We start from the raw sequence: 27,642 nt of genomic DNA, 5'->3' as shown, positions 1-27,642 counted from the left end.
GTTAATAGGACAAATGCCTCTACATACAATGATTGTTTTGAAACATTCTTAAAGGGGAAGAGGTTTTTACGGGACACCTTATCATTTGAGGATTGGTTACCACAATCACGGAGATGATGATGAAGTATGATAGTTTTGGGCCAAATTAAGGTGGAAAAAAATTTCTACGTACCACTACAATTCGGTATTTGGAAGGTACACCCAAACACCCCTTTCGAATACCTTCCATTTAATACATCAGAAAAAGCCATTTTGCGTTTGCAAATGGCCTGATTCTTTAGACCAGCCTTCTTGCAACTGCAATGATAGTTCGTACATCTTGCACGTAGGCAGAGCTTTTAAGGAGAAATTAAATAGTTCCTACGTTGCACAAAAATGAAGTGCTTCAAACAAACACATACTTTGCATGCACAGAGAAGAGGTGGAATATATGTAAGACTGAAGACACAGGTGAAATGAGAAATAGATTGACTGCTTCGCTGCCAAGTTTTATACGCCATTTCTTCAGCGCAATACAAAAAGCACCAAACAGTATGACGAAGTTGTCAATTGGTTTCATAGTCCATTCCCTTTGTTTAGTGCTGTGAAAGGAAGAGCCGAATTCCAAAATTGATCAATGATGTTTCAGAAATTTCCCAAAGGGAATACCAAGCCGAGTGTTAAAAACTGGATTTACTCACAGGCTTTGAGCAGGAAACACGGAAATGCTATGAAAGTGCAATATCCAAGGGAACACTGACTCTGTCAAAGATGATCCAAATGGAATTGATGGAATGTCCCAATTACAAACAACAGAATCAAAATAGGGTGAGGGGACACCAGGATTTGAACTAGGGACCTCTCGATCTGCAGTCAAATGCTCTACCACTGAGCTATATCCCCAGCTTTACAGTACAATCAGAATGACAAAATATCAGTACATCATGAAAGAGTGAGAGGATCATACTAAGTTGTTCCGGAAAGTACAACCTTGGAACTGTGGAACAGGAGAAGTAGTCCTTAATATTATTTATTAAAGGAAAACTGGATCATTTAAAAAACAGATATTTGTTTCATTGTAATTTTATTTGAATAGGCAGTGGTACATAGGACCAATGCCTCTCCATACAATGATTGTTTTGAAACATTCTTAAAGGGGAAGAGGTTTTTACGGGACACCTTATCATTTGAGGATTGGTTACCACAATCACTGAGATGGTGATGAAGTATGATTGTTTTGGGCCAAATTATGGTGGAAAAACATTTCTACGTACCACTACAATTCGGGATTTGGAAGGTACACCCAAACACCCCTTTCGAATACCTTCCATTTAATACATCAGATAAAGCCATTTTGCGTTTGCAAATGGCCTGATTCTTCAGACCAGCCTTCTTGCAACTGCAATGATAGTTCGTACATCTTGCACGTAGGCAGAGCTTATAAGGAGAAATTAAATAGTTCCTACGTTGCACAAAAATGAAGTGCTTCAAACAAACACATACTTTGCATGCACAGAGAAGAGGTGGAATATATGTAAGACTGAAGACACAGGTGAAATGAGAAATAGATTGACTGCTTCGCTGCCAAGTTTTATACGCCATTTCTTCAGTGCAATACAAGAAAGCACCAAACAGTATAACAAAGTTGTCAATTGGTTTCATAGTCCATTCCCTTTGTTTAGTGCTGTGAAAGGAAGAGCCGAATTCCAAAATTGATCAATGATGTTTCAGAAATTTCCCAAAGGGAATAACAAGCCGAATGTTAAAAACTGCATTTACTCACAGGTTTTGAGCAGGAAACACCGAAATGCTATTAAAGTGCAATATCCAAGGGAACACTGACTCTGTCAAAGATGATCCAAATGGAATTGATGAAAAGTCCTAATTACAAACAACAGAATCAAAATAGGGTGAGGGGACACCCGGATTTGAACCAGGGACCTCTTGATCTGCAGTCAAATGCTCTACCACTGGCTATATCCCCAGCTTTTCAGTAAATTCAGAATGACAAAATATCAGTACATCATGAAAGAGTGTGAGGATCATACTAAGTTGTGCCAGAAAGTACAACCTTGAAACTGTGGAACAGGAGAAGTAGTCCTTAATATTATTTATTAAAGGAAAACTGGATCATTTAAAAAACAGATTTATTTGTTTCATTGTTATTTTATTTGAATAGGCAGTGGTACATAGGACCAATGCCTCTACATACAATGAATGTTTTGAAACATTCTTAAAGGGGAAGAGGTTTTTACAGGACACCTTATCATTTGAGGATTGGTTAACACAATCACTGAGATGGTGATGAAGTATGATTGTTTTGGGCCAAATTATGGTGGAAAAACATTTCTACGTACCAGTATAATTCGGTATTTGGAAGGCACACCCAAACACCCCTTTCGAATACCTTCCATTTAATACATCAAAAAAAGCCATTTTGCGTTTGCAAATGGCCTGATTCTTCAGACCAGCCTTCTTGCAACTGCAATGATAGTTCGTACATCTTGCACGTAGGCAGAGCTTTTATGGAGAAATTAAATAGTTCCTACGTTGCACAAAAATGAAGTGCTTCAAACAAACACATACTTTGCATGCACAGAGAAGAGGTGGAATATATGTAAGACTGAAGACACAGGTGAAATGAGAAATAGATTGACTGCTTCGCTGCCAAGTTTTATACGCCATTTCTTCAGTTGAAGGACTGGACTTTTTAACAGTACCAGCGGTGCCAGGGAACAACACCTATAACCTTCATGGGATACCTGTTTCGGCGCACAAACTACAGAGACACGGGACACTTCCTTCGGCGTCAAAGATTCAAGGTTTATTGCTGCAGGGAACACAGAAGTCACGACAAGTACAACACGTGCAACTTGGGGAGACTGCTTCAAATTGGTTCTGTGGATCGCTCCTTTTATACAAAATTAACTCATAGGACAACATGGTACACAAAAGTTTACAACCTGGTTCCCATAATTATCCCCCAGAGGGGTCGCTTTGGTCACTTTGGTACACATAAGGTCCGGAACATAAGTGCGGAAACATTTGGCGGTTCCCAACTGTAAAAACCCATCTTCCCAACATTAGTGAATTCCAATCGGCAGTAAAAACAGATCGAAATAGGGACAAAGACAGGTGCAGAGGGAGATGGAGACAGTGGGGAAATGGAAAAGGGTGTAAAAGGGGAGGTATCGGGAAACACGAGATACAGGCATCAAAGGGACGTGCCTAATGAGATGCACGGCTGAGACAATAAACCGGACGGCAAGATGAGCCTCGAGCGGGGCCATCTGCCTTACAGTATCATCCCCCTCATCGTAAAAGATATTTACAAAGTACATGTGTCTTCCACAAATATCCTGAGAGTCCCAGGGTGACGAAGCGGACAGTGTCCGTTCGCTGGCTACTTGAGGGCAAGAGACAAAATGGATGCCGTATCTAAGATGGAACCCGTGGGTACAGATGAAAAACCCACATATCAAATGAACGGTTTAAGTTAGCACAGCGAAACTGCGCACACTTACTAAACTCGTCATTTGCGGTTCTTAGATACCAGACTCGACCATATTCGTGCGAATCAAAAAACATCACTTAAAATTGTCACGGAACCTCAGACGCTCCTTTTGCCCTCATGTAGGCAAGCACTAGTCGGAATCATATTCGATATTCATCAGACCCTCGAGATGTTGCTGTAGCATAGCTCTGTCCAACCGAGACCCTTTGGTAACAGGTGGCTGTCTCATACACGTTGTAGCACAGAGGCCACATAAGGCAGGACCGCACTGCACGCAAAGGCAACAAGTGAACAGGAACACTACAACGACTCCAATGATCGTCAGAATTTTCCAACCCCAAGTCGACATTAGGCCCCAAAACCATCCAAGTAGCGTCCAATCCCCTACATCCACGTGTATGGATTCGGAGATCTTATGCAACTTCGAGATGGCTTGATAGACAGTCGGAGCGTTATCAGGAATGAAAATACAGCAGCTCGAATGGATCACCTTACATACCCCACCTCGATCTGCTAAGATCACATCTAAAACCATACGGTTTTGTAACGTCATAAGTCTATCCGCCTGAAGTTCTGTGGTGATATTACCAAGGGCACTGGCAGTAATATTAGCTGTCGATTCTACCACTTGAGTCAACTGTCTTAGGTTCCTACTATTAACCATAGGTCCCCAAAATGGGAGGAAACCCTTGAAAAAGTCTCCTGCCTCTTGACCGGCAGTATCCTCTTCGCTAATTACGCCCCTCACAACTCTAGTTTTGTGATAATCTGCATCTACAGTAAACGTCGGAGGCAACAAGTTTGCGATAAAACATGAGCCCATGAAGTCAGAGGGCAACCATGCATATGCACGATCATGACAAATAAAGTATGTACCCTTGGCAGCCAAAAACACAGGGGACGAGACCATTGGCAATATATAATTTTCAGTGCAAGCACTCTCTCCAAGTCGGGCTTTCGATCTACGGCCGCGACCTATTAAACAAAAATTACCAATGTGGGGTACGACCCATATCGGAGGCGAGCTTTTAAGCTGTTTTTCACCAGTGAACACACTATATTCGCCTCTACTTAGGACCCTATAGGCTTGTACCTCTTCTTCAGGGATAAGCGAGGGATCATAGATATCGCTATCTAAATCCTCTAGAGCTATAGACAAAGATTTTTGGTACGAGGTAGGACCAGAGTAAGGGGAACGTGGTTCTCGAATGGGGTGGAAACCCAGTGCGCTTCGAAACATTGTTTGAAATGCTCGAGCAGACCCTTGGGAGCTATACGGTAACACCAGATATGGAATTCCCTTATCCGTAGTATGTGGCATCAACCCACACACCCAACAATTAGTAGTGTTAACCACTAACTGATGCTGATGAAGGAGTTGAATAAAGGAATTGTTGCGGAATTCTGCACGTCTAGCCTGCTCGTGTTCAGGTAAGATGTGAAAAGAATGAGGAGAGTCAGTGGAGATGAGTTTAAGATTAGGGGTAGGAGTAGGTATAGTAGAAGGCAAGAAGTAAGACATTGTGTAATACACTCCACCCGCTAATAACGCAGAACCAGTCACAAACAGTACAAATATTTGGAACACAAAACATTTGGTACGACTGAGTTGCTGCAGCTTGAATCTTTGTGCTTGAGCTTTTTCCAAGTCCATCAGCTTCAAAAATGCCATTCCCTATGACCGTCCGCAACGTTTCTTGACGCACTTCGTTCTGTGTAGCAATAGTCAATTCCTAGGAGTTCCCAGGAATCGACGGTCTTTAACCTAGCGTCAAGACCTACTAACCAGGAGGAAGTACACGCGCGGCCCTACGGCCTTTATTTCACAAATATATATATATATATATGTATAAAAACAAATGTCTCTCAGCTGTGGAAACAAAAAGTGTAAGGAACGAAGCTCAATGAATATATACAAAATAATTACAATGGTATGAGTGTTCAAACTGATCATGGAAAACGGGATAATGCACTTGTCAAGGGACAGAACGGGGTTTTTTATTAGTCTTTAGTGCTGGATCTTAAAAAATATCGGGTTTTCCCAGGACGTGTCTGTTCGTTAAACAAAAGATCCATTGAAGGGACAACGCCCTGTTGATCAGCTGAATGTTCTGGTCTTGAGTCTTCTGATGACAAGTGTTCAATAATGCCTTTTTGCTGCACTGAGGATTCTCCGACAGGTTGTGCGTCGCTGAAAGGTACCAACGCCGGCAATCCTTCGGTTTCAGTTGATGCAATGCCTTTCCTTACCCACGAGTCTGCTGGCAACGGAATGGGGACTTTCTTGGTATGGGTGGCATGCACCCAATTTTTCCGCCCCTCAAGACGAACTGCAGTTCTCGTGGCAAGGAGGACCTGATAGGGTCCAGTGAACCTGGGATCCAAATTGTTCTTGCGCGAAAAATTGCGCGTTACCACCCAATCTCCGGGCTGGAGCTGGTGGCCTGGACCCTCCGTCTGTGTCGGCAATGCTTCGTGAACCTGTTGGTGAATTAACCTCAGTTTAGCAGTCAAGTCATGAAGATAATCGATTAACATTGGATACTCAAGTTCGCAAAAGGCACCCGGTCTAGGGACCCCCCAAACATTGGCAGGACGACCGAACACTATTTCATAGGGCCTGAGCCCTACTCGGGAGTGTACAGTTGCCCTTGTTGACAGCAATGCTACGGGTAAAGCGTCAGGCCACGAAAGACCTGTCGTGGCCTGAATCTTTGCTAGTTTTAGTTTAAGGGTGCCATTGTACCCTTCAACCAAACCGGCTGACTGAGGATGATTGGCACTATGAAATTTCTGTACAATCCCTAACCCGCGACACACACTCTTCATCACGCTCCCAACAAACTCACTTCCGTTGTCTGACCACACAACCCGAGGCATTCCGTAGCGGGAAAAATACTCTTTGAGTAAAATTTTTGCCGTGGATAAAGCCGTATTATCCTTAAGGGGGTAGGCCTCAATCCACCTAGAAAATGCACACACCACAACCAGCACATACTTCAAATTATTACATCTCTCCATGTGGATAAAGTCCAACTGGATAACTTCGAAAGGGTACGCAGGAGGGGCAAAATGGCCAGGTGGAGTGGGAGTGCCCTTACCGGATGTATGACGTTATAACGCATACTATTACTCCGCAGACCATTACAACGCGACTTTTACTCCGCATACCGTTACAACGCATAGCGCCTTGGGGCGCTGGATAGTGGTAAGTATAATTTACTATTCTAACTCCAGTCCCCGTGGACCCTAGGGAAGGTGTTGGATAGTAAATTATACTTATTCCCTATCCTAGAGCGCCCCCCAGCGCAATGCGTTGTAATGGTATGCGGAGTAAAAGTCGCGTTGTAATGGTAGTGCGGAGTAAAAGATCCGTTGTAACGGGTGTATACCGCCCTTACCAGGATTGTGCATCAAACACACCATACAATTCTTAACCAAGCGTTCAGCACATTTCGTAATACCATCATTCTTCCACACAGGAAACAGCAATTTACAGATACCTTTCGCGCTAATATGTGCTAACCCGTGTGCCATAGTCACAATAGCCAGCACATACGCATCAGGCAACATCCATCTTTTCTGTTCCGATAAGTCAGTCCAACAACCATTCGCATCCAACTTTCCCGTACTTTCTTTCCACTTCGTCTTTTCAGTCTCGGTGGCCTCATTCTGAATTGCTTTCACACTCTCGATAGTGTTCTCACACATACTTGATTCTGCAGACCACCTAACCGAACTCGTCACATACATTCGAGTGCTAAGGTTCCGGGCAGTCTCCTTAGCAGTCTCATCCGCAAACGCATTACCACGACCAACATCATCCATCACTTTACGATGCGCACTACATTTAACAATCGCCACTTGCTTAGGTAACGTAAGTGCATCCAAAAGATCATTTACAAGCTGACCATGCTGAATCTTCGTACCATGTGACGTAAGGAATCCTCTCTCTCTCCACAGTCGTCCAAAACTATGTGCCACACCAAATGCATACTGGCTATCTGTAAACACATTCACCCGTTTATCTTTAGACAATACACACGCTCTCGTCAAAGCAATTAGCTCAGCAGCCTGAGCCGAATTTTGATTTAATCTTGCACTTTCCACAATCGTTCTCAATGTAACTACAGCATACGCAGTCGTCACATCACCGTTCGGCAACTTGAAACAAGAACCATCCACATACAAAGTACCATCGGGATTTGTCAATGGAGTATCTTTTAGGTCAATGCGACCCTTGGTTTCCTCTTCAGTTTTGAGATAGCAGTCATGTACTGCTTCACCACTTGATTCTGCGTCGATCGGCAGCAATGTTGCTGGATTCAACACATTACATCGTTTTATCCGTATATGACTGGCCAGCAATGTCAACTCATATCCAGACAATCTTGCACTTGTCAGATGTTGAGTTTTCGTTCGGTTCAATAGAGTGTCGACTGCATGCGGAACCATTACCGTGAGCATATTATCCATGACTAGACCTGCAGACTGTCGAATGGACGCCGCAGCGGCCGCTGTTGCCCTTAAGCAACTTGGCAAGGCTCTTGCTACTGGGTCTAAAGTCGAAGAAAAGTAGGCACATGGGCGTTGCTTACCACCAAAAGATTGTGTCAAAACACTCAACGCGCAACCATCCCTCTCGTGAACGTATAGTGTAAACGGCTTACTGTAGTCAGGGGTACCCAACACAGGAGCCGAACACAGCGCATCACGCAATTCAGAAAAACTTTTCTGACATTCTTCAGACCAAGGTACTGGGGATGAAACATCCTTGCACGTAAGGGCTATCAATGGTTTCGCCAACAATGAAAAATTTGGAATCCATTGTCTGCAGTAGGACGTAATACCTAAAAAGGCACAAACATCTCTTTGGGTTTTTGGCACAGTCATTCGGGAAATCGCTGCAATTCTCTCTGGGGTCAACCTTCTCCCTTCTCTTGACAATAAGTGACCTAGATAGGTAACTTCTTGGCAACAATACTGTAGCTTTGAAGGTGATACCTTGTGGTGCAAGTCATGTAGATAGTGCAATAATGATACTGTAGCCGTTTTGCAAATAGCTTCTGTATCAGCTGCCACTAAAAGATCGTCAACGTATTGAATCAAAGCTGCACCTTTAGGCAATACAAAGGCATCAAGCTGACCTTTAAGTGCTTGGCTGTAGATTGATGGACTCTCACAGTAACCCTGTGGAGCGCGTTTTAACCTAAAACTGCGACCTCCTAATGAGAATCCGAACAGGTCTCTGCTTTCCTCTGCAATCGGAATGCTAAAGAAAGCATTCTTTAGATCGATCACTGTGAACCAGGAGGCAGATGCCGGAATCATTGTTAATAAAGCCGTAATGTCAGGGACCACAGGAAATTGCGGAACCACTATTTTGTTTACCTCTCTCAAATCTATAACAAAACGATACACAGGAGGTTTAGTTGGGTCAGTTCGTTTCAGAATTGGTAATACAGGGCTATTGCACACGTTTCCACGAGTTTCTTCAACAACACCTTTTCCAATGAGATCATGAACGATTTCTAACAGCGCTCGTTCGCCCTCAAGAGAAATACGATATTGAGGTAAACGCGGTAATCGCGCATTTGGTTTTAATTGAATCACATAGGGTGGAATGTCTAACAGGCCCACGTCATTGGGACCTGTGGCCCATAAGGACGCAGGGAGGGAATTCAATTCCGGTGGGAATTTATCAACCGATAAATACATGGGAGAGATCACTCTCCTTCCCAATGTAAGCTCCACTCCTTCAGGGGAACAATACAATGTTGCATATAATCGTTTCAACAAATCCAGGCCCAAAAGATTTTCACCACAACCTGTAGATAGAATCAGTGGAGCCGTTAGCTCACGAGATCCAATCATAAGAGGCAAAGGGTTAGAGACTGGGTTACTAACAGGGGCGCCAGAGAATCCGACGGAAACATTCGTTAAGCCAGACAAAGGTGCGCCAGGGAGTTTTGAATGCATGATGGAACTTTTCGTCGCACCAGTGTCTAACAGAAAAGGCTCAACTACACCCGATGTAGTCACTGCAACGTAAGGCCCACTCTGATCGACCGGAACTGACACTACTCCCTCTCTTTGTCGTTGGCTGTCCTAGTAGTGGTCATTTACAACAGTCTCGTGGTCTATATAATAATCATCAACATTATACTGTGCAGATCGAACTGACCCCGCATTTCGCTGGTCAAAATAATTATTTGCATCCGATTGATTTTGATGACGATCAATCTGATTGTGGGATGAACCACGACCTCTACCACGTGGTGCCTGCTGAGGACCACCGCCACGATTTCCTCGTGTCGACACACCATTCAGACGGTCCCGTAAAGCAAGACAATCATATTTTAGGTGTCCCTCTTTCCTACAATATGCGCACTGATTATACCCAAGTGAAGATCTGGGATCAAAGTTGTCAGAGCGCGGCTGTGTTCTATCGAGCTGTGCTCGTGGTCGATACTGCTGTTGTGCATCATTTTGGTTTGATCGTGGAGGGTATGCTTGCTGCAACAAAACCTTCGTTTTGAGTTCTTTCGTTTTCTTTTCTACACGATCACTTTCTTCCTTTTCCCTATTCTCATAATACTGAGCCGTTGCTAATATTTGCGCAGGGGTTGAAACTGCCCACGCACTTTCTGAATTCTTTAATTTGTTGCATAGCTCAGGCAGCAAATTTGACACAAATTTGTCAACGAATAACCGCTGACCTCCCTCAGCGCCCATGTCCTGTCCGCTGTGGTCGACAAACGCTTCCTCAAACCTTGTAAAGAAATCCGAGACACTCTCGTCTTTCTTTTGTTTACAAGCTGATAACTTATCCCAGTTCACCTTCATCGCTGGCATGAGAGTTTTCATGAGCGTAATGATTTTCTGAGGCAAATCCAAGATCAACTGTTCAGGTTTAGCCCCACCAACTTGTAATGCATCAGCTGCTAGCAGTGCAGCCCAATCACCCCCTAATTCAGCTGCGTGATTGGCTTGACGAATTTTTGCCCAAACTGGTTGCGGTACAACATTGCCAAACAACATGTCGATGTCGGCAATATTCATAATAGAAGCTTCTATCAGTTGTGATAACTCCTTATAATAACCAGCCGGATTTTTACGCGGATCGGGTAAGGATTGCTTCACTTGCAAAACTTCCGATCGTTTCCATGGAAGATGTATCCACACCCTTCGAAAATGTGGTAAAACCGCAGGGTTAGCTTGCGGATCTCCAGGCACCCACAGTGGCGGGACTTCTCTCATGGGATACTGACCAGGAACCGCTTTCCAGCTCTCAGTGGTATCATCTAATGACACCCGAGAATGTGCTGTGGGTCTGAATGCTAATAAGCGTTCCACGGCACGTCGTACATCGTCTCCTATAATCATACCGTTCGAAAAGTGACTCTGGAGTTCAATTATGTCGGACGGTACATCATCTACATCATTATTGTACCATTCTTCTCTCAAAAAGTTACACATTTCCTCAAATACGAATCTCTGCGTAGGCTCATTAAACTGAGAAAACGTATCAAATACTACACGCGGAGTGTAATTAGCAGGATGTCTTATCCACCTATGTGCCATTGTTACTAACGTCTCTTTCTCCCTACCACTAGGGATCTGACTCCGTCTCTGAGGAGTTTCAGATGAATCAGACGAAAATAACGGACCGGAAAGAGGTGAATAAAGGGTAGCAACAGAGTTAGGAACACGCTTACGAACAGAAGGAGAAAGAAAAACAGGAGCAACAACACTAGAGGTGAAGGAAGGCATAGTAGGAACGGACAAGATAGTCGGAGTAGCAGAAACAACAGTCTGCAAAGGTACAGGTACAGGAGCAGTAGGAACGAGGACAGGTGGTGGAACAAACGTAGGGTTAACAGCGGGCTGGCCCGCAGCCGCTGGAGCAACAAGAGGAACAACAGGAGGAGCTATAGGAGGAGCTACAGGAGCAGTAGCACCCTGTACATAAGGAGGTGGTGATTTCATCAAGTATGATAGCAAGGAATCCTCCTTTAAATCTTCTTCTTTCTTTTCTAGATTATTCGGTAAGACTGGGTAACATTTATCTATTTTCATGTGATGCAATCTAGTAGCGATTTCCATATCTTTTTCTTCTTTGTCTTGTCTGCATTCTTTTATAGCTTGCATTATCGGAACAAACTCTTGCTTTTTATCATTTTTAAGTTGTTTGATTTCTTTCTGTTTGGCCTCTTTACGCCATACCCGAAAGGAATCAAACATAGCTGGCCTAGCTTTCTTTAAAAATAATTTAGCCTCAAGATTATCTAAAATCGAAAGTTCAAAAGTTCCGTGTGGTGGCCATCTAAGGTCACCGTCTTTCTTTGTATAGCGGATCCAGTAATCATTATAGATTATAGGACCCACCCCATGTCGACTATATAGATCATGTATCGGAGTTCCAACTGGAGGTATCGGACACGAGTCCTCCAACCGGGAATCCATTGCGCAACATTTGAAAATACGAAACAAATCACTATGGCTAGGCATCGTGCACACTAACCTAGTATCAAACTTCAAGGATTACCGAAGCAATAAAACCTCGTGTAAGTCAAAACCCTCGGTTTTTGGCAATTGCAACTGTCAAATAATACTAAGAACCAATACTAAGAACCACAAATGCAATGGAACCATGCAATACAACAAAGCCTTAAGGCTATTACAAAGCTCGGAGAGCTATTACCACAAAGCCTTAAAGGCTAACCACAAAGCTTTCAAAAAGCTAGAACAACCACTAAGGACTGGGAGCGACCCACAAATACTTAACTCAGAACTTCAATGGCGTCACCAGGAAGGCCCGTCTATCGTCTCGCTTGTACATAAGGTCTACGCCGGGCGTCGAAGACAGGTCGACAGTCAGGGCATCGGTCCGTCGCAGCCGTCAGGAGGCGGGAATCTTCGCAGGGAAAAACTTCGGGCCACTTATTTCGACAACAGGATCGATGAAGCGGGGTGCACCTTCCCTCGGAGATTTCACACGAAGTTCCTCACGATCATCAGGCTTTGGACCGGACCGGTACCGCTGAAGTCGCCCCACGTTGGGCGCCAACTGAAGGACTGGACTTTTTAACAGTACCAGCGGTGCCAGGGAACAACACCTATAACCTTCATGGGATACCTGTTTCGGCGCACAAACTACAGAGACACGGGACACTTCCTTCGGCGTCAAAGATTCAAGGTTTATTGCTGCAGGGAACACAGAAGTCACGACAAGTACAACACGTGCAACTTGGGGAGACTGCTTCAAATTGGTTCTGTGGATCGCTCCTTTTATACAAAATTAACTCATAGGACAACATGGTACACAAAATTTTACAACCTGGTTCCCATAATTATCCCCCAGAGGGGTCGCTTTGGTCACTTTGGTACACATAAGGTCCGGAACATAAGTGCGGAAACATTTGGCGGTTCCCAACTGTAAAAACCCATCTTCCCAACATTAGTGAATTCCAATCGGCAGTAAAAACAGATCGAAATAGGGACAAAGACAGGTGCAGAGGGAGATGGAGACAGTGGGGAAATGGAAAAGGGTGTAAAAGGGGAGGTATCGGGAAACACGAGATACAGGCATCAAAGGGACGTGCCTAATGAGATGCACGGCTGAGACAATAAACCGGACGGCAAGATGAGCCTCGAGCGGGGCCATCTGCCTTACAGTATCATCCCCCTCATCGTACAAGATATTTACAAAGTACATGTGTCTTCCACAAATATCCTGAGAGTCCCAGGGTGACGAAGCGGACAGTGTCCGTTCGCTGGCTACTTGAGGGCAAGAGACAAAATGGATGCCGTATCTAAGATGGAACCCGTGGGTACAGATGAAAAACCCACATATCAAATGAACGGTTTAAGTTAGCACAGCGAAACTGCGCACACTTACTAAACTCGTCATTTGCGGTTCTTAGATACCAGACTCGACCATATTCGTGCGAATCAAAAAACATCACTTAAAATTGTCACGGAACCTCACAGTGCAATACAAGAAAGCACCAAACAGTATAACAAAGTTGTCAATTGGTTTCATAGTCCATTCCCTTTGTTTAGTGCTGTGAAAGGAAGAGCCGAATTCCAAAATTGATCAATGATGTTTCAGAAATTTCCCAAAGGGAATACCAAGCCGAGTGTTAAAAACTGCATTTACTCACAGGTTTTGAGCAGGAATCAATGAAATGCTATTAAAGTGCAATATCCAAGGGAACACTGACTCTGTCAAAGATGATCCAAATGGAATTGATGAAAAGTCCCAATTACAAACAACAGAATCAAAATATGGTGGAGGGGACACCCGGATTTGGACGAGGGACCTCTTGATCTGCAGTCAAATGCTCTACCACTGAGCTATATCCCCAGCTTTTCAGTAAAATCAGAATGACAAAATATCAGTACATCATGAAAGAGTGTGAGGATCATACTAAGTTGTGCCAGAAAGTATAACCTTGAAACTGTGGAACAGGAGAAGTAGTCCTTAATATTATTTATTAAAGGAAAACTGGATCATTTAAAAAACAGATTTATTTGTTTCATTGTTATTTTATTTGAATAGGCAGTGGTACATAGGACCAATGCCTCTACATACAATGATTGTTTTGAAACATTCTTAAAGGGGAAGAGGTTTTTGCGGGACACCTTATCATTTGAGGATTGGTTACCACAATCACGGAGATGGTGAAGAAGTATGATTGTTTTGGGCCAAATTATGGTGGAAAACATTTCTACGTACCACTACAATTTGGTATTTGGAAGGTACACCCAACCACCCCTTTCGAATACCTTCCATTTAATACATCAGAAAAAGCCATTTTGCGTTTGCAAATGGCCTGATTTTTTAGACCAGCCTTCTTGCAACTGCAATGATAGTTCGTACATCTTGCACGTAGGCAGAGCTTTTAAGGAGAAATTAAATAGTTCCTACGTTGCACAAAAATGAAGTGCTTCAAACAAAATCATACTTTGCATGCACAGAGAAGAGGTGGAATATATGTAAGACTGAATACACAGGTGAAATGAGAAATAGATTGACTGCTTCGCTGCCAAGTTTTATACGCCATTTCTTCAGTGCAATACAAGAAAGCACCAAACAGTATAACAAAGTTGTCAATTGGTTTCATAGTCCATTCCCTTTGTTTAGTGCTGTGAAAGGAAGAGACGAATACCAAAATTGATCAATGATGTTTCAGAAATTTACCCAAGGGAATACCAAGCCGAGTGTTAAAAACTGCATTTACTCACAGGCTTTGAGCAGGAAACACTGAAATGCTATTAAAGTGCAATATCCAAGGGAACACTGACTCTGTCAAAGATGATCCAAATGGAATTGATGAAAAGTCCCAATTACAAACAACAGAATCAAAATAGGGTGAGGGGACACCCGGATTTGAACCAGGGACCACTTGATCTGCAGTCAAATGCTCAACCACTGAGCTATATCCCCAGCTTTTCAGTAAAATCAGAGTGACAAAATATCAGTACATCATGAAAGAGTGTGAGGATCATACTATGTTGTGCCAGAAAGTACAACCTTGAAACTGTGGAACAGGAGAAGTAGTCCTTAATATTATTTATTAAAGGAAAACTGTATCATTTAAAAAACAGATTTATTTGTTTCATTGTTATTTTATTTGAATAGGCAGTGGTACATAGGACCAATGCCTCTACATACAATGATTGTTTTGAAACATTCTTAAAGGGGAAGAAGTTTTTACGGGACACCTTATCATTTGAGGATTGGTTACCACAATCACTGAGATGGTGATGAAGTATGATTGTTTTGGGCCAAATTATGGTGGAAAAACATTTCTACGTACCACTACAATTCGGTATTTGGAAGGTACACCCAAACACCCCTTTCGAATACCTTCCATTTAATACATCAGAAAAAGCCATTTTGTGTTTGCAAATGGCCAGATTCTTCAGACCAGCCTTCTTGCAACTGCAATGATAGTTCGTACATCTTGCACGTAGGCAGAGCTTTTAAGGAGAAATTAAATAGTTCCTACGTTGCACAAAAATGAAGTGCTTCAAACAAACACATACTTTGCATGCACAGAGAAGAGGTGGAATATATGTAAGACTGAAGACACAGGTGAAATGAGAAATAGATTGACTGCTTCGCTGCCAAGTTTTATACGCCATTTCTTCAGTGCAATACAAGAAAGCACCAAACAGTATAACAAAGTTGTCAATTGGTTTCAAAGTCCATTCCCTTTGTTTAGTGCTGTGAAAGGAAGAGCCGAATTCCAAAATTGATCAATGATGTTTCAGAAATTTCCCTAAGGAAATACCAAGCCGAGTGTTAAAAACTGCATTTACTCACAGGTTTTGAGAAGCAAACACTGTAATGCCATTAAAGTGCAATATCCAAGGGAACACTGACTCTGTCAAAGATGATCCAAATGGAATTGATGGAAAGTCCCAATTACAATCAACAGAATCAAAATAGGGTGAGGGGACACCTGGATTTAAACCAGGGACCTCTTGATCTGCAGTCAAATGCTCTACCACTGGGCTATATCCCCAGCTTTTCAGTAAAATCAGAATGACAAAATATCAGTACATCATGAAAGAGTGTGAGGATCATACTAAGTCGTGCCAGAAAGTACAACCTTGAAACTGTGGAAAAGGAGAAGTAGTCCTTAATATTATTTATTAAAGGAAAACTGGATCATTTAATAAACAGACTTATTTGTTTCATTGTTATTTTATTTGAATAGGCAGTGGTACATAGGACCAATGCCTCTACATACAATGATTGTTTTGAAACATTCTTAAAGGGGAAGAGGTTTTTACGGGACACCTTATTATTTGAGGATTGGTTACCACAATCACTGAGATGGTGATGAAGTATGATTGTTTTGGGCCAAATTATGGTGGAAAAACATTTCTACGTACCACTACAATTCGGTATTTGGAAGGTACACCCAAACACCCCTTTCGAATACCTTCAATTTAATACATAAGAAAAAGCCATTTTGCGTTTGCAAATGGCCTGATTCTTCAGACCAGCCTTCTTGCAACTATAATGATAGTTCGTACATCTTGCACGTAGGCAGAGCTTTTAAGGAGAAATTAAATAGTTCCTACGTTGCACAAAAATGAAGTGCTTCAAACAAACACATACTTCGCATGCACAGAGAAGAGGTGGAATATATGTAAGACTGAAGACACAGGTGAAATGAGAAATAGTTGACTGCTTCGCTGCCAAGTTTTATACGCCATTTCTTCAGTGCAATACAAGAAAGCACCAAACAGTATAAAAAAGTTGTCAATTGGTTTCATAGTCCATTCCCTTTGTTTAGTGCTGTGAAAGGAAGAGCCGAATTCCAAAATTCATCAATGATGTTTCAGAAATTTCCCGAAGGGAATACCAAGCTGAGTTTTAAAAACTGCATTTACTCACAGGTTTTGAGCAGGAAACACTGACATGCTATTAAAGTGCAATATCCAAGGGAACACTGACTCTGTCAAAGATGATCCAAATGGAATTGATGAAAATTCCCAATTACAAACAACAGAATCAAAATAGGGTGAGGGGACACCTGGATTTAAACCAGGGACCTCTTGATCTGCAGTCAAATGCTCTACCACTGGGCTATATCCCCAGCTTTTCAGTAAAATCAGAATGACAAAATATCAGTACATCATGAAAGAGTGTGAGGATCATACTAAGTTGTGCCAGAAAGTACAACCTTGAAACTGTGGAAAAGGAGAAGTAGTCCTTAATATTATTTATTAAAGGAAAACTGGATCATTTAAAAAACAGACTTATTTGTTTCATTGTTATTTTATTTGAATAGGCAGTGGTACATAGGACCAATGCCTCTACATACAATGATTGTTTTGAAACATTCTTAAAGGGGAAGAGGTTTTTACGGGACACCTTATTATTTGAGGATTGGTTACCACAATCACTGAGATGGTGATGAAGTATGATTGTTTTGGGCCAAATTATGGTGGAAAAACATTTCTACGTACCACTACAATTCGGTATTTGGAAGGTACACCCAAACACCCCTTTCGAATACCTTCTATTTAATACATAAGAAAAAGCCATTTTGCGTTTGCAAATGGCCTGATTCTTCAGACCAGCCTTCTTGCAACTATAATGATAGTTCGTACATCTTGCACGTAGGCAGAGCTTTTAAGGAGAAATTAAATAGTTCCTACGTTGCACAAAAATGAAGTGCTTCAAACAAACACATACTTCGCATGCACAGAGAAGAGGTGGAATATATGTAAGACTGAAGACACAGGTGAAATGAGAAATAGTTGACTGCTTCGCTGCCAAGTTTTATACGCCATTTCTTCAGTGCAATACAAGAAAGCACCAAACAGTATAACAAAGTTGTCAATTGGTTTCATAGTCCATTCCCTTTGTTTAGTGCTGTGAAAGGAAGAGCCGAATTCCAAAATTCATCAATGATGTTTCAGAAATTTCCCAAAGGGAATACCAAGCTGAGTTTTAAAAACTGCATTTACTCACAGGTTTTGAGCAGGAAACACTGACATGCTATTAAAGTGCAATATCCAAGGGAACACTGACTCTGTTAAAGATGATCCAAATGGAATTGATGAAAAGTCCCAATTACAAACAACAGAATCAAAGTAGGGTGAGGGGACACCCGGATTTGAACCAGGGACCTCATGATCTGTAGTCAAATGCTCTACCACTGAGCGATATCACCTGCTTTTCAGTAAAATCAGAATGACAAATTATCAGTACATCATGAAAGAGTGTGAGGATCATACTAAGTTGTGCCAGAAAGTACAACCTTGAAACTGTGGAACAGGAGAAGTAGTCCTTAATATTATTTATTAAAGGAAAACTGGATCATTTAAAAAAGAGATTTATTTGTTTCATTGTTATTTTATTTGAATAGGCAGTGGTACATAGGACCTATGCCTCTACATACAATGAATGTTTTGAAACATTCTTAAAGGGGAAGAGGTTTTTACAGGACACCTTATCATTTGAGGATTGGTTACCACAATCACTGAGATGGTGATGAAGTATGATTGTTTTGGGCCAAATTATGGTGGAAAAACATTTCTACGTACCACTACAATTCGGTATTTGGAAGGTACACCCAAACACCCCTTTCGAATATCTTCCATTTAATACATCAGAAAAAGCCATTTTGCATTTGCAAATAGCCTGATTCTTCAGACCAGCCTTCTTGCAACTGCAATGATAGTTCGTACATCTTGCACGTAGGCAGAGCTTTTAAGGAGAAATTAAATAGTTCCTACGTTGCACAAAAATGAAGTGCTTCAAACAAACACATACTTTGCATGCACAGAGAAGAGGTGGAATATATGTAAGACTGAAGACACAGGTGAAATGAGAAATAGATTGACTGCTTCGCTGCCAAGTTTTATACGCCATTTCTTCAGTGCAATACAAGAAAGCACCAAACAGTATAACAAAGTTGTCAATTGGTTTCATAGTCCATTCCCTTAAAATATGGTGAGGGGACACACGGATTTGAACCAGGGACCTCTTGATCTGCAGTCAAATGCTCTACCACTGAGCTATATCCCCAGCTTTGCATTAAAATAAGAATGACAAAATATCAGTACATCATGAAAGAGTGTGAGGATCATACTAAGTTGTGCCAGAAAGTACAACCTTGAAACTGTGGAACAGGAGAAGTAGTCCTTAATATTAGTTATTAAAGGAAAACTGGATCATTTAAAAAACAGATTTATTTGTTTCATTGTTATTTTATTTGATTAGGCAGTGGTACATAGGACCAATGCCTCTACATACAATGATTGTTTTGAAACATTCTTAAAGGGGAAGAAGTTTTTATGGGACACCTTATCATTTGAGGATTGGTTAACACAATCACTGAGATGGTGATGAAGTATGATTGTTTTGGGCTAAATTATGGTGGAAAAACATTTCTACGTACCACTACAATTCGGTATTTGGAAGGTACACCCAAACACCCCTTTCGAATACCTTCTATTTAATACATCAGAAAAAGCCATTTTGCGTTTGCAAATGGCCTGATTCTTCAGACCATCCTTCTTGCAACTGCAAGGATAGTTCGTACATCTTGCACGTAGGCAGAGCTTTTAAGGAGAAATTAAATAGTACCTACGTTGCACAAAAATGAAGTGCTTCAAACAAACACATACTTTGCATGCACAGAGAAGAGGTGGAATATATGTAAGACTGAAGACACAGGTGAAATGAAAAATAGTTGACTGCTTTGCTGCCAAGTTTTATACGCCATTTCTTCAGTGCAATACAAGAAAGCACCAAACAGTATAACAAAGTTGTCAATTGGTTTCATAGTCCATTCCCTTTGTTTAGTGCTGTGAAAGGAAGAGCCGAATTCCAAAATTGATCAATGATGTTTCAGAAATGTCCCAAAGGGAATAACAAGCCTAGTATTAAAAACTGCATTTATTCACAGGTTTTGAGCAGGAAACACTGAAATGCTATTAAAGTGCAATATTCAAGGGAACACTGACTCTGTCAAAGATGATCCAAATGGAATTGATGAAAAGTCCCAATTACAAACAACAGAACCAAAATAGGGTGAGGGGACACCAGGATTTGAACCAGGGACCTCTTGATCTGCAGTCAAATGCTCTACCACTGAGATATATCCCCAGCTTTACAGTAAAATCTGAATGACAAAATATCAGTACATCATGAAAGAGTGAGAGGATCATACTAAGTTGTTCCGGAAAGTACAACCTTGAAACTGTGGAACAGGAGAAGTAGTCCTTAATATTATTTATTAAAGGAAAACTGGATCATTTAAAAGACAGATATTTGTTTCATTGTTATTTTATTTGAATAGGCAGTGGTACATAGGACCAATGCCTCTACATACAATGATTGTTTTGAAACATTATTAAAGGGGAAGAGGTTTTTACGGGACACCTTATCATTTGAGGATTTGTTACCACAATCACTGAGATGGTGATGAAGTATGATTGTTTTGGGCCAAATTATGGTGGAAAAACATTTCTACGTACCACTACAATTCGGTATTTGGAAGGTACACCCAAACAACCCTTTCGAATACCTTCCATTTAATACATCAGAAAAAGCCATTTTGCGTTTGAAAATGGCCTGATTCTTCAGACCAGCCTTCTTGCAACTGCAATGATAGTTCGTACATCTTGCACGTAGGCAGAGCTTTTAAGGAGAAATTAAATAGTTCCTACGTTGCACAAAAATGAAGTGCTTCAAACAAACACATACTTTGCATGCACAGAGAAGAGGAGGAATATATGTAAGACTGAAGACACAGGTGAAATGAGAAATAGATTGACTGCTTCGCTGCCAAGTTTTATACGCCATTTCTTCAGTGCAATACAAGAAAGCACCAAACAGTATAACAAAGTTGTCAATTGGTTTCATAGTCCATTCCCTTTGTTTAGTGCTGTGAAAGGAAGAGCCGAATTCCAAAATTGATCAATGATGTTTCAGAAATTTCCCAAAGGGAATAACAAGCCGAGTGTTAAAAACTGTATTTACTCACAGGTTTTGAGCAGGAAACACTGAAATGCTATTAAAGTGCAATATCCAAGGGAACACTGACTCTGTCAAAGATGATCCAAATGGAATTGATGAAAAGTCCCAATTACAAACAACAGAATCAAAATATGGTGGAGGGGACACCCGGATTTGGACGAGGGACCTCTTGATCTGCAGTCAAATGCTCTACCACTGAGCTATATCCCCAGCTTTTCAGTAAAATCAGAATGACAAAATATCAGTACATCATGAAAGAGTGTGAGGATCATACTAAGTTGTGCCAGAAAGTATAACCTTGAAACTGTGGAACAGGAGAAGTAGTCCTTAATATTATTTATTAAAGGAAAACTGGATCATTTAAAAAACAGATTTATTTGTTTCATTGTTATTTTATTTGAATAGGCAGTGGTACATAGGACCAATGCCTCTACATACAATGATTGTTTTGAAACATTCTTAAAGGGGAAGAGGTTTTTACGGGACACCTTATCATTTGAGGATTGGTTACCACAATCACGGAGATGGTGAAGAAGTATGATTGTTTTGGGCCAAATTATGGTGGAAAAACATTTCTACGTACCACTACAATTTGGTATTTGGAAGGTACACCCAACCACCCCTTTCGAATACCTTCCATTTAATACATCAGAAAAAGCCATTTTGCGTTTGCAAATGGCCTGATTTTTTAGACCAGCCTTCTTGCAACTGCAATGATAGTTCGTACATCTTGCACGTAGGCAGAGCTTTTAAGGAGAAATTAAATAGTTCCTACGTTGCACAAAAATGAAGTGCTTCAAACAAAATCATACTTTGCATGCACAGAGAAGAGGTGGAATATATGTAAGACTGAATACACAGGTGAAATGAGAAATAGATTGACTGCTTCGCTACCAAGTTTTATACGCCATTTCTTCAGTGCAATACAAGAAAGCACCAAACAGTATAACAAAGTTGTCAATTGGTTTCATAGTCCATTCCCTTTGTTTAGTGCTGTGAAAGGAAGAGACGAATACCAAAATTGATCAATGATGTTTCAGAAATTTCCCCAAGGGAATACCAAGCCGAGTGTTAAAAACTGCATTTACTCACAGGCTTTGAGCAGGAACCACTAAAATGCTATTAAAGTGCAATATCCAAGGGAACACTGACTCTGTCAAAGATGATCCAAATGGAATTGATGAAAAGTCCCAATTACAAACAACAGAATCAAAATAGGGTGAGGGGACACCCGGATTTGAACCAGGGACCACTTGATCTGCAGTCAAATGCTCAACCACTGAGCTATATCCCCAGCTTTTCAGTAAAATTAGAGTGACAAAATATCAGTACATCATGAAAGAGTGTGAGGATCATACTATGTTGTGCCAGAAAGTACAACCTTGAAACTGTGGAACAGGAGAAGTAGTCCTTAATATTATTTATTAAAGGAAAACTGTATCATTTAAAAAACAGATTTATTTGTTTCATTGTTATTTTATTTGAATAGGCAGTGGTACATAGGACCAATGCCTCTACATACAATGATTGTTTTGAAACATTCTTAAAGGGGAAGAAGTTTTTACGGGACACCTTATCATTTGAGGATTGGTTACCACAATCACTGAGATGGTGATGAAGTATGATTGTTTTGGGCCAAATTATGGTGGAAAAACATTTCTACGTACCACTACAATTCGGTATTTGGAAGGTACACCCAAACACCCCCTTTCGAATACCTTCCATTTAATACATCAGAAAAAGCCATTTTGTGTTTGCAAATGGCCAGATTCTTCAGACCAGCCTTCTTGCAACTGCAATGATAGTTCGTACATCTTGCACGTAGGCAGAGCTTTTAAGGAGAAATTAAATAGTTCCTACGTTGCACAAAAATGAAGTGCTTCAAACAAACACATACTTTGCATGCACAGAGAAGAGGTGGAATATATGTAAGACTGAAGACACAGGTGAAATGAGAAATAGATTGACTGCTTCGCTGCCAAGTTTTATACGCCATTTCTTCAGTGCAATACAAGAAAGCACCAAACAGTATAACAAAGTTGTCAATTGGTTTCAAAGTCCATTCCCTTTGTTTAGTGCTGTGAAAGGAAGAGCCGAATTCCAAAATTGATCAATGATGTTTCAGAAATTTCCCTAAGGAAATACCAAGCCGAGTGTTAAAAACTGCATTTACTCACAGGTTTTGAGAAGCAAACACTGTAATGCCATTAAAGTGCAATATCCAAGGGAACACTGACTCTGTCAAAGATGATCCAAATGGAATTGATGGAAAGTCCCAATTACAATCAACAGAATCAAAATAGGGTGAGGGGACACCAGGATTTGAACCAGGGACCTTTTGATCTGCAATCAAATGCTCTACCACTGAGCTATATCCCCAGCTTTACAGTACAATCAGAATGACAAAATATCAGTACATCATGAAAGAGTGAGAGGATCATACTAAGTTGTTCCGGAAAGTACAACCTTGAAACTGTGGAACAGGAGAAGTAGTCCTTAATATTATTCATTAAAGGAAAACTGGATCATTTAAAAAACAGACTTATTTGTTTCATTGTTATTTTATTTGAATAGGCAGTGGTACATAGGACCAATGCCTCTACATACAATGATTATTTTGAAACATTCTTAAAGGGGAAGAGGTTTTTACGGGACACCTTATTATTTGAGGATTGGTTACCACAATCACTGAGATGGTGATGAAGTATGATTGTTTTGGGCCAAATTATGGTGGAAAAACATTTCTACGTACCACTACAATTCGGTATTTGGAAGGTACACCCAAACACCCCTTTCGAATACCTTCTATTTAATACATAAGAAAAAGCCATTTTGCGTTTGCAAATGGCCTGATTCTTCAGACCAGCCTTCTTGCAACTATAATGATAGTTCGTACATCTTGCACGTAGGCAGAGCTTTTAAGGAGAAATTAAATAGTTCCTACGTTGCACAAAAATGAAGTGCTTCAAACAAACACATACTTCGCATGCACAGAGAAGAGGTGGAATATATGTAAGACTGAAGACACAGGTGAAATGAGAAATAGTTGACTGCTTCGCTGCCAAGTTTTATACGCCATTTCTTCAGTGCAATACAAGAAAGCACCAAACAGTATAACAAAGTTGTCAATTGGTTTCATAGTCCATTCCCTTTGTTTAGTGCTGTGAAAGGAAGAGCCGAATTCCAAAATTCATCAATGATGTTTCAGAAATTTCCCAAAGGGAATAACAAGCTGAGTTTTAAAAACTGCATTTACTCACAGGTTTTGAGCAGGAAACACTGACATGCTATTAAAGTGCAATATCCAAGGGAACACTGACTCTGTCAAAGATGATCCAAATGGAATTGATGAAAAGTCCCAATTACAAACAACAGAATCAAAATATGGTGGAGGGGACACCCGGATTTGGACGAGGGACCTCTTGATCTGCAGTCAAATGCTCTACCACTGAGCTATATCCCCAGCTTTTCAGTAAAATCAGAATGACAAAATATCAGTACATCATGAAAGAGTGTGAGGATCATACTAAGTTGTGCCAGAAAGTATAACCTTGAAACTGTGGAACAGGAGAAGTAGTCCTTAATATTATTTATTAAAGGAAAACTGGATCATTTAAAAAACAGATTTATTTGTTTCATTGTTATTTTATTTGAATAGGCAGTGGTACATAGGACCAATGCCTCTACATACAATGATTGTTTTGAAACATTCTTAAAGGGGAAGAGGTTTTTACGGGACACCTTATCATTTGAGGATTGGTTACCACAATCACGGAGATGGTGAAGAAGTATGATTGTTTTGGGCCAAATTATGGTGGAAAAACATTTCTACGTACCACTACAATTTGGTATTTGGAAGGTACACCCAACCACCCCTTTCGAATACCTTCCATTTAATACATCAGAAAAAGCCATTTTGCGTTTGCAAATGGCCTGATTTTTTAGACCAGCCTTCTTGCAACTGCAATGATAGTTCGTACATCTTGCATGTAGGCAGAGCTTTTAAGGAGAAATTAAATAGTTCCTACGTTGCACAAAAATGAAGTGCTTCAAACAAAATCATACTTTGCATGCACAGAGAAGAGGTGGAATATATGTAAGACTGAATACACAGGTGAAATGAGAAATAGATTGACTGCTTCGCTACCAAGTTTTATACGCCATTTCTTCAGTGCAATACAAGAAAGCACCAAACAGTATAACAAAGTTGTCAATTGGTTTCATAGTCCATTCCCTTTGTTTAGTGCTGTGAAAGGAAGAGACGAATACCAAAATTGATCAATGATGTTTCAGAAATTTCCCCAAGGGAATACCAAGCCGAGTGTTAAAAACTGCATTTACTCACAGGCTTTGAGCAGGAACCACTAAAATGCTATTAAAGTGCAATATCCAAGGGAACACTGACTCTGTCAAAGATGATCCAAATGGAATTGATGAAAATTCCCAATTACAAACAACAGAATCAAAATAGGGTGAGGGGACACCCGGATTTGAACCAGGGACCACTTGATCTGCAGTCAAATGCTCAACCACTGAGCTATATCCCCAGCTTTTCAGTAAAATCAGAGTGACAAAATATCAGTACATCATGAAAGAGTGTGAGGATCATACTATGTTGTGCCAGAAAGTACAACCTTGAAACTGTGGACCAGGAGAAGTAGTCCTTAATATTATTTATTAAAGGAAAACTGTATCATTTAAAAAACAGATTTATTTGTTTCATTGTTATTTTATTTGAATAGGCAGTGGTACATAGGACCAATGCCTCTACATACAATGATTGTTTTGAAACATTCTTAAAGGGGAAGAAGTTTTTACGGGACACCTTATCATTTGAGGATTGGTTACCACAATCACTGAGATGGTGATGAAGTATGATTGTTTTGGGCCAAATTATGGTGGAAAAACATTTCTACGTACCACTACAATTCGGTATTTGGAAGGTACACCCAAACACCCCCTTTCGAATACCTTCCATTTAATACATCAGAAAAAGCCATTTTGTGTTTGCAAATGGCCAGATTCTTCAGACCAGCCTTCTTGCAACTGCAATGATAGTTCGTACATCTTGCACGTAGGCAGAGCTTTTAAGGAGAAATTAAATAGTTCCTACATTGCACAAAAATGAAGTGCTTCAAACAAACACATACTTTGCATGCACAGAGAAGAGGTGGAATATATGTAAGACTGAAGACACAGGTGAAATGAGAAATAGATTGACTGCTTCGCTGCCAAGTTTTATACGCCATTTCTTCAGTGCAATACAAGAAAGCACCAAACAGTATAACAAAGTTGTCAATTGGTTTCAAAGTCCATTCCCTTTGTTTAGTGCTGTGAAAGGAAGAGCCGAATTCCAAAATTGATCAATGATGTTTCAGAAATTTCCCTAAGGAAATACCAAGCCGAGTGTTAAAAACTGCATTTACTCACAGGTTTTGAGAAGCAAACACTGTAATGCCATTAAAGTGCAATATCCAAGGGAACACTGACTCTGTCAAAGATGATCCAAATGGAATTGATGGAAAGTCCCAATTACAATCAACAGAATCAAAATAGGGTGAGGGGACACCAGGATTTGAACCAGGGACCTTTTGATCTGCAATCAAATGCTCTACCACTGAGCTATATCCCCAGCTTTACAGTACAATCAGAATGACAAAATATCAGTACATCATGAAAGAGTGAGAGGATCATACTAAGTTGTTCCGGAAAGTACAACCTTGAAACTGTGGAACAGGAGAAGTAGTCCTTAATATTATTCATTAAAGGAAAACTGGATCATTTAAAAAACAGACTTATTTGTTTCATTGTTATTTTATTTGAATAGGCAGTGGTACATAGGACCAATGCCTCTACATACAATGATTATTTTGAAACATTCTTAAAGGGGAAGAGGTTTTTACGGGACACCTTATTATTTGAGGATTGGTTACCACAATCACTGAGATGGTGATGAAGTATGATTGTTTTGGGCCAAATTATGGTGGAAAAACATTTCTACGTACCACTACAATTCGGTATTTGGAAGGTACACCCAAACACCCCTTTCGAATACCTTCTATTTAATACATAAGAAAAAGCCATTTTGCGTTTGCAAATGGCCTGATTCTTCAGACCAGCCTTCTTGCAACTATAATGATAGTTCGTACATCTTGCACGTAGGCAGAGCTTTTAAGGAGAAATTAAATAGTTCCTACGTTGCACAAAAATGAAGTGCTTCAAACAAACACATACTTCGCATGCACAGAGAAGAGGTGGAATATATGTAAGACTGAAGACACAGGTGAAATGAGAAATAGTTGACTGCTTCGCTGCCAAGTTTTATACGCCATTTCTTCAGTGCAATACAAGAAAGCACCAAACAGTATAACAAAGTTGTCAATTGGTTTCATAGTCCATTCCCTTTGTTTAGTGCTGTGAAAGGAAGAGCCGAATTCCAAAATTCATCAATGATGTTTCAGAAATTTCCCAAAGGGAATAACAAGCTGAGTTTTAAAAACTGCATTTACTCACAGGTTTTGAGCAGGAAACACTGACATGCTATTAAAGTGCAATATCCAAGGGAACACTGACTCTGTTAAAGATGATCCAAATGGAATTGATGAAAAGTCCCAATTACAAACAACAGAATCAA

General features: G+C 40.6%; 6 non-coding genes across 6 annotated transcripts; all 6 read right to left on the bottom strand.

Annotated features, from left to right (window-relative positions):
- Positions 1 to 14,873: 14,873 nt before the first annotated feature.
- TRNAC-GCA (transfer RNA cysteine (anticodon GCA)) lies at positions 14,874 to 14,945 on the bottom strand. Its single transcript has one exon. It is a non-coding gene; the product is annotated as a tRNA-Cys (tRNA).
- Positions 14,946 to 18,123: 3,178 nt separating this feature from the next.
- TRNAC-ACA (transfer RNA cysteine (anticodon ACA)) lies at positions 18,124 to 18,195 on the bottom strand. The gene has a single exon. It is a non-coding gene; the product is annotated as a tRNA-Cys (tRNA).
- A 4,035-nt stretch (positions 18,196 to 22,230) lies between these two features.
- On the bottom strand, positions 22,231 to 22,302 carry TRNAC-GCA (transfer RNA cysteine (anticodon GCA)). The gene has a single exon. It is a non-coding gene; the product is annotated as a tRNA-Cys (tRNA).
- A 1,013-nt stretch (positions 22,303 to 23,315) lies between these two features.
- On the bottom strand, positions 23,316 to 23,387 carry TRNAC-GCA (transfer RNA cysteine (anticodon GCA)). Its single transcript has one exon. It is a non-coding gene; the product is annotated as a tRNA-Cys (tRNA).
- Positions 23,388 to 25,483: 2,096 nt separating this feature from the next.
- Positions 25,484 to 25,555, bottom strand: TRNAC-GCA (transfer RNA cysteine (anticodon GCA)). Its single transcript has one exon. It is a non-coding gene; the product is annotated as a tRNA-Cys (tRNA).
- Positions 25,556 to 26,568: 1,013 nt separating this feature from the next.
- TRNAC-GCA (transfer RNA cysteine (anticodon GCA)) lies at positions 26,569 to 26,640 on the bottom strand. The gene has a single exon. It is a non-coding gene; the product is annotated as a tRNA-Cys (tRNA).
- Between the last annotated feature and the right edge of the window lie 1,002 nt (positions 26,641 to 27,642).

Source organism: Lissotriton helveticus, chromosome 1_2, assembly GCF_964261635.1.
Source record: "Lissotriton helveticus chromosome 1_2, aLisHel1.1, whole genome shotgun sequence".
In the NCBI taxonomy this organism is placed as follows: Eukaryota; Metazoa; Chordata; class Amphibia; order Caudata; family Salamandridae; genus Lissotriton; species Lissotriton helveticus.
Note: the sequence above shows the minus strand (reverse complement) of the source record. Positions and strands in the feature narration are given on the sequence as shown.